Source organism: Dipodomys ordii, unplaced genomic scaffold (assembly GCF_000151885.1).
Source record: "Dipodomys ordii isolate 6190 unplaced genomic scaffold, Dord_2.0 Scaffold12, whole genome shotgun sequence".
Lineage (NCBI taxonomy): Eukaryota > Metazoa > Chordata > Mammalia > Rodentia > Heteromyidae > Dipodomys > Dipodomys ordii.
The window spans coordinates 758,328-768,972 of record NW_012267228.1 but is presented as its reverse complement, the minus strand read 5'-3'; the positions used below and the strand labels follow the sequence as shown (position 1 = coordinate 768,972).

At 45.5% G+C, this 10,645-nt stretch overlaps 1 pseudogene; it reads right to left on the bottom strand.

The window, feature by feature from the left end:
• The window catches only part of LOC105981232, a 20,623-nt pseudogene extending 12,859 nt beyond the window's left edge, over window positions 1–7,764 (bottom strand).
• Between the last annotated feature and the right edge of the window lie 2,881 nt (window positions 7,765–10,645).

Sequence of the window (10,645 nt, the reverse complement as noted above, 5' to 3'; positions counted from 1 at the left end):
AACTTGTATTTCTCTAAAAATGCATCCATTTCTTCCTTTAGAGAGTATAACTTTTGAAAGTAGTCTGTTAGAATTGTTTGGATATCTTGGGTACATGTTATGATTTTTCCCATGGCATCCCTAATCCTGTTAATATGGGTTTCCTCTCTTCTTTTTTTAATTAATCTTGCCAATGGGCCATCAATTTTGTTTATTTCTTCAAAGAACCAGCTTTTTGTTTGGTTTATTTTGGTTATAATTTTCTGATTTTCTAATTGGTTAATATCTGCTCTTAATTTGGTTATCTGGCTTCGTCTACCACTTGAGCCACAGTGCCACTTCCAGTTTTCTGGTGGTTTATTGGAGATAAGAGTCTCATGGACTTTCCCGCCCAGGCTTTAAACCAGGATCCTCACATCTCAGCCTCCTGAGTAGCTAGGATTATAAGAGTGAGTCACCAGCACCCGGCTATGTGGTCTTTTTAAATAATGAATTTCACAGTCTTTCAGTGAGATTTGTACATCTGTGTCCAGAATTTGTGAATGTTTCAGTATATATGTTGCTGCATGTTATGCATTGCTGATTTCTTGAACTTCATTAAGGTGGGGTGATGGCTGCTGGGTGTAGAGTATGGCTCGGGAGTGTCAGTCTTGGTTGAAAAATAGATTACTTCAGTGCTTGAGAGACTAGATGAGACTCATCCTCTCAGGATGAGAGCCTGGTTTTAAAGGTTTTTGTAGGTGGTAAATTCAGACTCATATCTGAGCAGGCTTCTAAAGAAGATGAGTTACAGGGCTGGGAATGTGGCTTAGTGGTAGAGTGCTTGCCTAGCATGCATGAAGCCCTGGGTTCCATTCCACATACACAGAAAAAGCCAGAAGTGGCACTGTGGCTTAAGTGATAAGAGTGTTAGCCTTGAACAAAAGAAGCTCAGGGACAGCGCCCGGCCCTGAGTTCAAGCCCCAGGACCTCCACTGCTTGCCATCTGCAGCTGAGTCGGATCCGCAGCTGCATTCGCTGTCCATGGTGCTGAAGGGTGGCGAGGAAGGGTCGGGCTGCGTCCTCCCCTGTCCTGGCGCAGGTTGCCCGCCTGCGCAGTCTTTGCAGCCAGGGCATTCTTTATGAAGTGGTCTGCACTTGGCCTCGCGCTGTGTAATAACGCACTGTCCGGTGGGTGGAGAGCAGCCTGTGCCTGTTCTCCAGTTCCCTTCTCGCAAAGCTTAATAAAACACGGAAGGCGGAGTCGTTCAGTCTTCTGATGTATTTGCTCCCATACAGCGTTCAGCTCGGTTCCTCTCCTTTTTTGTCCTGAGGGCTCAGGGCTTGGCTCCCAGGGCCTCGGCCTCAGAGCGAAAGGCCCCCGGCTCCTCTCAGAGCTGTGAGCCAGCTCAGCAGGAGTCTGGGGTCTCGCCGGCAATCCCTGCAATCTACCCCAGAACGATTTCAGTGTCTTGTCAGCCTGGGACAGAGCTTTAAGCCCAACACTGAGTTTTGAAATCTTGAAGGACACCGGCCAGGGCGACTGGAGCCACAAACCTAAGAAGAGGGCAGGCCGCAGGGAGAAGACACCCAAAGCCTCGGAGTCAACTTGAGGTGCCGGAGTCACTCCCCCAGAGGGAGAAATCACAAAGCGAGAAACGACTTTGGACTCATTTGGCAGTGTGATCCACAAGAGCACGTGGGGCTCTCCCCGGAGGGGACTCCTCTGCGCTCTCTCCCACACGTGGCAAGGGAAGCTAGAGAAAAGTTCTGAGCACAGCTCTCCCCGATCGCCATGTCTGGGAGAGAGGGAAGTAAACCGCGAGCAGGTGAAAGGTCCCCCTGGGGGCACCAAGGCCTGCGCTCCCCGGCGAGATCTTGTCACTGACTGACAGAGGACTAAAATTAGAGGCTGCAGGGGGATGAGCCAACCACCTCACGCCCTTAAAGCTGCGCGGCTCCTCTCAGAGCACAGACCCTCTGCGCCTCAGGTCGGTGCTGCTCTGTGTGTCAGGTGGAGGGTGCCGGGCAGGTGGGGCCCCTGTGCGGGACGGGAAGGGAAGTGCATGTTGGGTGTCGGGCCTCAGATTCAGCTTCTATCTCTGAAAGTCCTCATGGCTCAGAGGACGTGTCCTCTAGAATGCAGAAGGAACATTTCTCCTTAGGACATCTAGACCTTAAATTTGGTAGCTCATAATATTAGTAGACTCTTTCCCTAGGTAAGAGGCAATTTCTATTTTTCTGGCTTACATGATTTTAATGGACTTGCACCCAAATGCTTAATTTCCTTTTTATTATGTAGGAGTTTTAAACTAGTAAACACTATTCATATACATATTACCTGGAAAACCATGTCTTCATTTCACATGATTATTAAATATTCTCAGGTTGAATCCTCTTCACACGTCAGAACAGTTAGCGAGGGGTGGGTGTTATAGTAGGACAGTAACAAGTACTTCTAGATTATTTAGAAGACAATGAGGTCCTTTGTTCACGACCTGTCGCATGGAGCCTAACCTCATACTGCCGCAGATATCTCCTAGTAGTTCTCAGGCACTCTTGTTTGTTTGTTTGCTTGCTTGCTTGTTTGACAGTCCTGGGGCTTAAACTCAGGGTTTAGGTGCTATCTCTGAGCAACTTTTTTGCTCATGGCTAGTGTTCTACCACTTGTGCCACAGTGCCACTTCCGGCTTTTTCTTTGATTAATTGGAGATAAGAGGCTCATAGATTTTCCTATCTGGGCTGGTTTTGAACTGCAATCCTCAGATCTCAGCCTCCTGAGTAGCTGGGATGATAGGTGTGAGCTCCTGCAATCTTGTGCATGTGGTTCTGTCTGGTACTGAGGCTTCAACTCAGTCTTGTGCTCTTGCTTGGCTTGCTTGCTAATGACTGGTACTCTGCCTTCAGCCATGCCTCTAGCCCAGCTTTTAGCTGGTTAATTGGAGCTGGAGTCTCTTGTACTTTCCAACCCAAACTGGTTTCAGTCTTCTGAGTAGCTAGGATTACAGGACTGGCTCTGAGGAAATCTTCCTTGTCCCCATCTTATTTTCATAAGTTACAGATCAGTGGAGTTGGCCTTCAGTGTGTACCCGACTCGGTCAGCAATGTCAGGTGAGAGTGGTGTGGAGCTTGGGGCCAGGGCAGCGCATGTTACACAGGCCAAGGGAAGAGGTGGCAGTCTCTTCTGACCGCCACAGACCCAGGGATGTAATTCCTGTGAGCCATGGAGCAGGAATGTGAGTCCTGTAACATTTCCTCATTTAGAAATACCTCTTCCCTCAGCTGTAATAATGGATATGCCTTAATGCATTGCACTTGAAGGAGAATGGAGAAAAATCGTGCCCGTCCTCTCTCTGCTGAGGTTTTCTTTTTTCCGAACTATGTTTTCATGAGCATATCTGTATGCATGGATAAATATGAACCAATGCAGAGAGTTTGATAAGAAGGGAAGGCCAAGGCTGTTTAGCAAGAATGCACTTTGCCTCTGATTCATCCCTGGGCTTCTCAGGAAGCAGGCTGTCTGCAGGTCTGTCTGGGTTTCCCAGGCGACATCCTCCTGTCAGGGATGGCACTCCTCCGGCTTCCGGTCTTCCCTATCGAGAACTCCTCTATGGACGTCTCCCAGAGCAGTTTCACACATTAACGCTATAGATATTGTGTCAGCCAAGTGTGAGCCCTGAGTTATTCTTTACCATTCTGTCAGCTTACAAAGTCATGCACATTCTCATCCTGTTTTTCAGAACCAGCTGAAAAACCAAGCATTTTCCGGACATTTCTCTGGATATTGCCCATTACCTGGCCGGGCTTCCCTTGTGGCCTCTCTGGGCACAGGGCTGGTGTCTGGCGGGTGTTTTTTCTTCCAAGGGCTGGAGCCATCTCCCCCAGGTGCTCTTCTAGTTTCCAGGGCCACCCGCGTGAGGCTGGCAGGGTCGCCTTCGTTTGTGAGGTTATGGTGGTGATGTCAGTAGTGAAGCGGAGCTGTGGTGGTGCCAGGAACGTGTGTGCTTTGTGGTGTGCCTGGGTAGACATGAGTTCTGTCACTCTCCTGAGTATCATCTGCAGTAGCATCTTTATTTACCCAGCGGATAAGCGCAATTATGTTCATATTGCAGACGAGAAGCAGGTGTGCCTCCCTCCCTCTCTCCACGCTGCAGTCTGTCCCTGCAGACATCCCCACCGTGCCCGGCAGTGCCGAGGCAGCCCATCCTCCGCCTCCCGACACTCAGGGCGCTGGCCCGGCCTCCACCCCAGAGCATTTCATAAGCTTACCTTTGAACACAACGACGTCCCACAGCCCCAGTTCTCAGCTGAAACTTGCTAGAGTTTTATGAAGAGTTGTATTTATTTATTTATTTTTTGATCGATTGTGGGGCTTGACCTCAGAGCCTGGGCACTCTGAGCCTCTTTGTGTTCAAGGCTAGCTCTCTACCTTGAGCCATAAGGCCACTTCCAGTTTTTTTTGAGTGATTAATTGGAGGTAAGAGTTGCACAGGGAAGCGGGGCACCGATGATTCATGCCTTTAATCCTAACTACTCAGGAGGCTGAGATCTGAAGATCACGGTTCAAAGTCAGCCCGGGCAGGAAATTCCGTGAGAGTCTTCCAATAAACCACTGGAAAACCAGAAGTGGCGCAGTGGCTCAAGTAGTAGAGTGCTTGCCTTGAGCTGAAGAGCTCAGGGACAGAGCCCAAGCCCAGAGTTCAAGCCCCACGACTGACCAAAAAAAAGAGTTGCACGGGGACTTTCCTGCCCGGGCTGGCTTCAAACCACGATCCTCAGATCTCAGCCTCCTGAGTAGCTAGGATTACAGGCGTGAGCCACCGGCATCTGCCTTGTGTTTCTAAGGCTCCAGTGTTTAATTTTAGAACAGTTAGAATTCCACTTGTTAAATCCTTGTGTGTACCTGTTTTCTTTTAAAGCACTGTCAGTGTATATTTTACGTGGTACAGAATTGATGTCCAGACTCAGTGAACCCTATCACAAGCACACAGACGTCTCCGAATCTCCTTTAGAGCTGTGTTCCAGTGACTGTGTGTCACCTTAAAGCGCAAGTACTACTTCTGTGCTGTGTTCTCTGGTTTCATGAGAGCTAACCCAAATATGCTGAGTGTGTGAATGAAGCATCTTGATCACTATTTTTGGGAAATGGTTAACATTTTATAATATTACTGTGATACATTTCATTTTAGAAAATTCACATGTCTCACTATTTAACCCTGAGTTCACCTCAGCTCCAGATTCTGAAATGGAATTCCATAGTCGTAAGTCTTTCCTATTTCTGCCTTTGTATTTTTTTTGGGGGGGGTCCGGTCGTGGGGCCTGAACTCTGGGCCTGGGTGCTGTCCCTCAGCTCTTCAGCTCAAGGCTAGCGCTCTACCACTTGAGCCGCAGTGCTGCTTCCGGCTTTTTTCTTTTTTCTTATGTGGTGCTGAGGAATCAAACCCAGGGCCTTGAGCATGCAAGGCAAGCACTCTACCACTGAGCCACCTTCCCAGCCCTCTGCCTTTGTATTATATGTTATATTGTACAACTATAGGATTTAAGGGACCATGCAGTAATTCCACGCTATATCTTTATATCTCATATTTAAAGGCTTAAGTGTATAGTTATGTTACAGAGATACTACACAAGTCCACCATCATCAAATGATCTCAGAGAATTCATCCGTGGGCCTCTTGAGACTGGAAACATGTCTCAGCCCCCTGAAAAGGAGATGGAGGCTGATTCCTGGGAGAATATCATGGCTGATTGGAGACTTGTCTTTAATCACCCCTGGAAGCGGAATAGCCTGAATCTATTTTAATTGTGGCTCCACAAACTTCCCTGACTCCACCTGCCTTCTTAGGAAAGACTTTGGCATAAGACGCTGCTCACATAGGAAAATTGTTCTGGCACACTGATGACAATGTAAGATGTATAGTTACTTCGTAGTGTTCAGAGAAAGGTCCTGGAGCTCACTACTGTAGAGCTACTCAAGTTTATGCTGGTAGCAAATGGCAGGTGTTAGGTATGACTTCAGGCCACCTATCTTCACCGTCTACCTGTGTCAATCCTTGCTCTGTTCATATATTAAGGACGTTGGGTCTGACACTAAGTGCACCAGGGAACAGGGAATAACCCTGTGTGTGTCCAACTGTGGAGTCCTTTTGCTGCAGAGGTCTCCCTGCCACTTCTGTGCAATCCTCATTCTAACTCACCAAAATTGTAGAGCACGCACTATATATTTGCACCCAAGGTGATGCAGATTGGATGTCTGGGTATGGTAGTGACAGAGTGATTGCCCGCCTGCACGCAAAGGCAGATTCTTGCCCAGTACAGAAAAAGATGCTGCATATGAAGCCCAGCGGAAACATTGCTCTCAACCCAGAAAAAGCTCACAAATGACAGAATGAAAGGAAATAAGTTCCGCAGCACACAACGTCTAATGTACCAGTGACCTTCTGTAGCTAGGGAGCCCAGCAATGTGTGTATATATCTGCCCAGTCTGGAAGTGGTGCGGCTTCTGGAGGCGTGAGATTCACTTGAGTATTAATGGAAAAGTGTGTGAAAACATTTAATGTGCTGTGATTGCATTCATGCTCTGAATCACGCTTTCTTAACTTCCCATCCTCCACCTCCCTCTTTTAAAAGTTTTTAGTGGTTTCTTTATGCTAGTTTCATGCACACATGCTGTGTCCTTTGATCATACTTAAACCCCTTCACACACTCCTTTCTCCCGCCCCTTCCCACTGGTTCCCTTCAAATAGTCAGCCTCTTACTGTCATGTCTTCTTCCTCCGTTTTCATTCCTTCTCCTCCTCCACATCCTCCTTGTTGTCTTCTTCCTCCTCCTCCTGCTTCCTCCTCTTTCTTATTTCTCTTTTTTCTTCTTCCTCCTCTTCCTTCTTCTTCCTCCTGTGTTTCCTATTCCTCCCCCTCCTCCTTCTCCCTACTCTTCCTTTCCTTCTCCCTTTTTCTTTTGCTCCTTCACTTGATTGTATTACTATTTTGTCTATATTCCACATGCAAGCCAACACATGTGGTATTTGTCTTTCTGAACTTGTCTATCTTATCTAGCATGTTGATCCACATATTTTGACAAAGTAATCGATGTTAGTTATGATTAACTAGTGGTTATATTTGTCATAATAAAACATTCTTTTTCTCCACAGACATCCAATGTATGTTTCTTTGTCATATAAGATGATTAAATACAAACTATACCACAATGCTGCTGTAAGAAGCGTTCTTTTCACTGAAGTTGCCATTGGAATCTTGACCAACATCATTCTTCTTCTCTTTCACATCGTCTTCTTCCTTCTTGAACACAGGCTGAGTCCCACCAACCTGTTCATTGGGCTCCTGGCCCTCACCCACCTAATAATGCTGATCATCATGGGGATCATAGCTTCAGACATTTTTATGCCTTGGAAGGGCTTCTGGAATACTATCATGTGTAAATCACTTGTCTACTTACACAGGTTGGTCAGGGGCCTGTCTGTTAGCGTCACCTGAGTGTCCTGCTGAGTGTCCTCCAGGCCGTCACCCTCAGCCCCAGAAGCTCCTGTTTGGCAAAGTTCAAGCGCAAATCCCCACATCCCTCCCTGTGTGCGCTTGTTGTGCTGTGGGTCTTGTACATGTCAGTGAGCAGTCACATCTTCATCTCGATCATCGCAACCCCCAATCTGACCTCAGACAACCTTATCTATGTCACTGAATCCTGCTCTGTCTTGCCCATTTCTCACACTCTCAGGCAGGTGTTTTCCTCACTTCTGACCTTCCGGGAAGTCCTCCTCATGGGCCTCGCGTCCCTCTCCAATGGGTACATGGTGACTCTCCTGTGCAGGCACAGGAGACGGTCCCGGCAGCTTCACAGTGCCAGCATGTCTCTGAAAGCATCCCCAGAGCAAAGGGCCACCCGGACCATTCTGCTGCTCACAAGTTTCTTTCTGGTGATGTCCATTTTAGACTACAGCATCTCTGCTTCAAGAATTATGTGGAACAATGACCTAGTTCTGTACTATGTTATTATTCTGGTGGACCATAGCTATGCTGCAGTAAGTCCACTGGTGTTGATCAGTACTGACAAGCGTGTGATCATCTTTGTGAGAACTGTGTGGGGAAGGACAGTAAATGTCTATTCAGGAATGGATATAGTCTCAAAGTAGTGGAATGAACTGGCTGTAGAATAACTGAGAATGAAATATACCGTATGCTCTAATAGGAAGTTGTGCTTTTCCCATTAAACTTACTTTGTATGTATGAACGGCAAATATATAAAGACAATCAAAACATACCTGTCTTGAAATACATTTTTTTCTAAATGGGTCTTCAATGGGAACCTATCAAAACTCAGGTTAGCCCATTGCTATAGTTCAGACCTGAACTATCCCCAATGTACCATGTTTGAGCTTTCTCTAGCACAAGGCACTATTAAGAGGGTGGGCCCTGGAGAGAGGAGGTCAGCTACTGGGCCAGTGCCTATTATGGAATAATAGAACACTAGCTGCTTCCCTCTTTTTGTTTCTCATATAGAAGAAAGAAGAAATTTTACCCTATCACTCTGCTCTGGTTACTGCGCTACCACAGGCTCAAAACAACAAGACCAAGAAAGCATGGACTGAGTCCTTGAGCCAAAATATGTATCTCTCGTTGACTGTCTCAGGCATTTAGTTCCAGCAACAGGAAGTGGACTAGCTGACTCACAGTGTGAATAGATAGGTGCGAGTTTATGGTGACGGTTAACTCAGTAGTCTTTGTGATCTCCATTTCATCTCACCAGGAGTATGAACAGAATCATTACCATATAATCCAGCATAGGAAGCCATGGGGTTTCAAGCAGGGGTGTACATTATTTCTGCATCAATGCTCATAGTACTTGACTTGTTATAATCACACTCACTGATGGGGAAATAGTCCAATGAGATGAACAAATTGGCCCGGAGCATAGGGTAAAACATTAGTAAGATTCATAAAAATTATGGCCTATGGTTCAACACAGATGGAGCTTCCAGATATAATGCTGATTGAAATTAGTCACTTCTTGAAATTACTTATAGAAGGCAGTAAGATTCATAAAACAGAAAATAGAATGGCCAGGGGATACTGAGAATGGGGAGTTCTTTTTGTTGTTGTTGTTGGTGGTGGTGGTGGTCATGGGGCTTGAACTCTGGGCCTGGGCACTGTCCTTCAGCCCTTCATCTCAAGACAAGCTCTCTACCACTTGAGCTACAGCATCACTTCTGGTTTTCTGGTGGTTTATTGGAGATCAGAGTCTCACTGTCTGCCCAGGCTGGCTTTGAGCCACGATCCTCAAATCTGAACCTTCTGAGTAGCTAGGATTACAAGTGTGAGCCATCAGCGCCCAGTGAGATTTCTTCTTTAGTGGGCACAACATCATTTCAGAAAGAAAAAGTTTCCAGAGGTAGATGTGCTAATTATTGCTTCATAATGTGAATATACCAACTCCAATGAGTTGTACCTTAGACATTATTAAAGTAGCAAATTTTGTTGTCTACTTTATACAGCGCATTGTTTTCAATGATCTGTGGTCAACCATGAAAAAAATAATCACTCTGAAATTAAAAAAAAATTAAGTCAAGAGATTGTAAATTTTCCAAAGTAGTATTTTCTAATAATTAAAAACAGTAAACTTGTGCTGAACAAAATAATATCTTTATACAGGTCCAAATCTTATTTTTACTTTTTGCAAAAAAAAAAGAGAGATTATCCTGGTATGGGTTCAGCCATTTTCCACCCTGTGATTGTTGGTGGTGGAACCTTTTCTTAAGTAGTTCTAATCTTTTAACTTTCTAGATAATGTGTTTATACTATTGCAAATCCCTGATTTAAACAGTAATGTAGTGCACAGAAATTACTTAGCCTGATACATGTTCAAGACATGGAATTTAGGGCCTCATAATGTTCTTTTTAATTAGTAAATGATATGATGACATAAATAATATCAGGTTGTGCTTTTATCAGGTTGTGGCTAACATTATAAGTCTTTCAGTATTTCAAAAGAACTCTCGGGGAAATTTTGCAAAACCAGATACCTTACATTCAATCATTCCTCCTGCTTTCTTCTGGGTAAGCAGTGGGGAGGACACAGTTAGCATATTCTCTGCATTTTCAAATGATCAGAGCATAGTCAGAGCACTGAGTTAAGAAACTGGAGTTCTGCTGACTAGTTCCCATCACAGAGCACCGGGCAGCCATTGGAATGCCAAGAAGGCATCTCCACGAGAGGAGCAAACAATACACCTGATTGCTGAAGAGAAAACACTGAACAGAGTCTTCACAGCTGACAGACACAGGGAAAAGATGTTTAGGGAACACCGAAAGTAAGACTGCAGTTAGGAGCGCATGCCCTCCCCACAGGACCCACACCAAATAATGCGGGATTGGAGGTGGGATACCAAATGATGTCATCTTTCAGGAAAACAGTGTCCAGCTTCTTATCCTTAACCCCGTGATCTTACGATGCAATAGCCATATGTCTGTATTTTACCCAAATTAACTGAAAACTTGGGCCCACAAATACACTGTATCTTTTTTTTTGCTTTTTATTTTTATTTTTTTATTTTTTTTAATTTTTTATTGTAAAGCTACTATACAGAGGGTTACAGTTACATGAGTGAGGTAATGAGTACATTTCCTCTTGAACATTGTTAGCCCCTCCATTGTTTTCCCCCTACCATCCCCTCCCT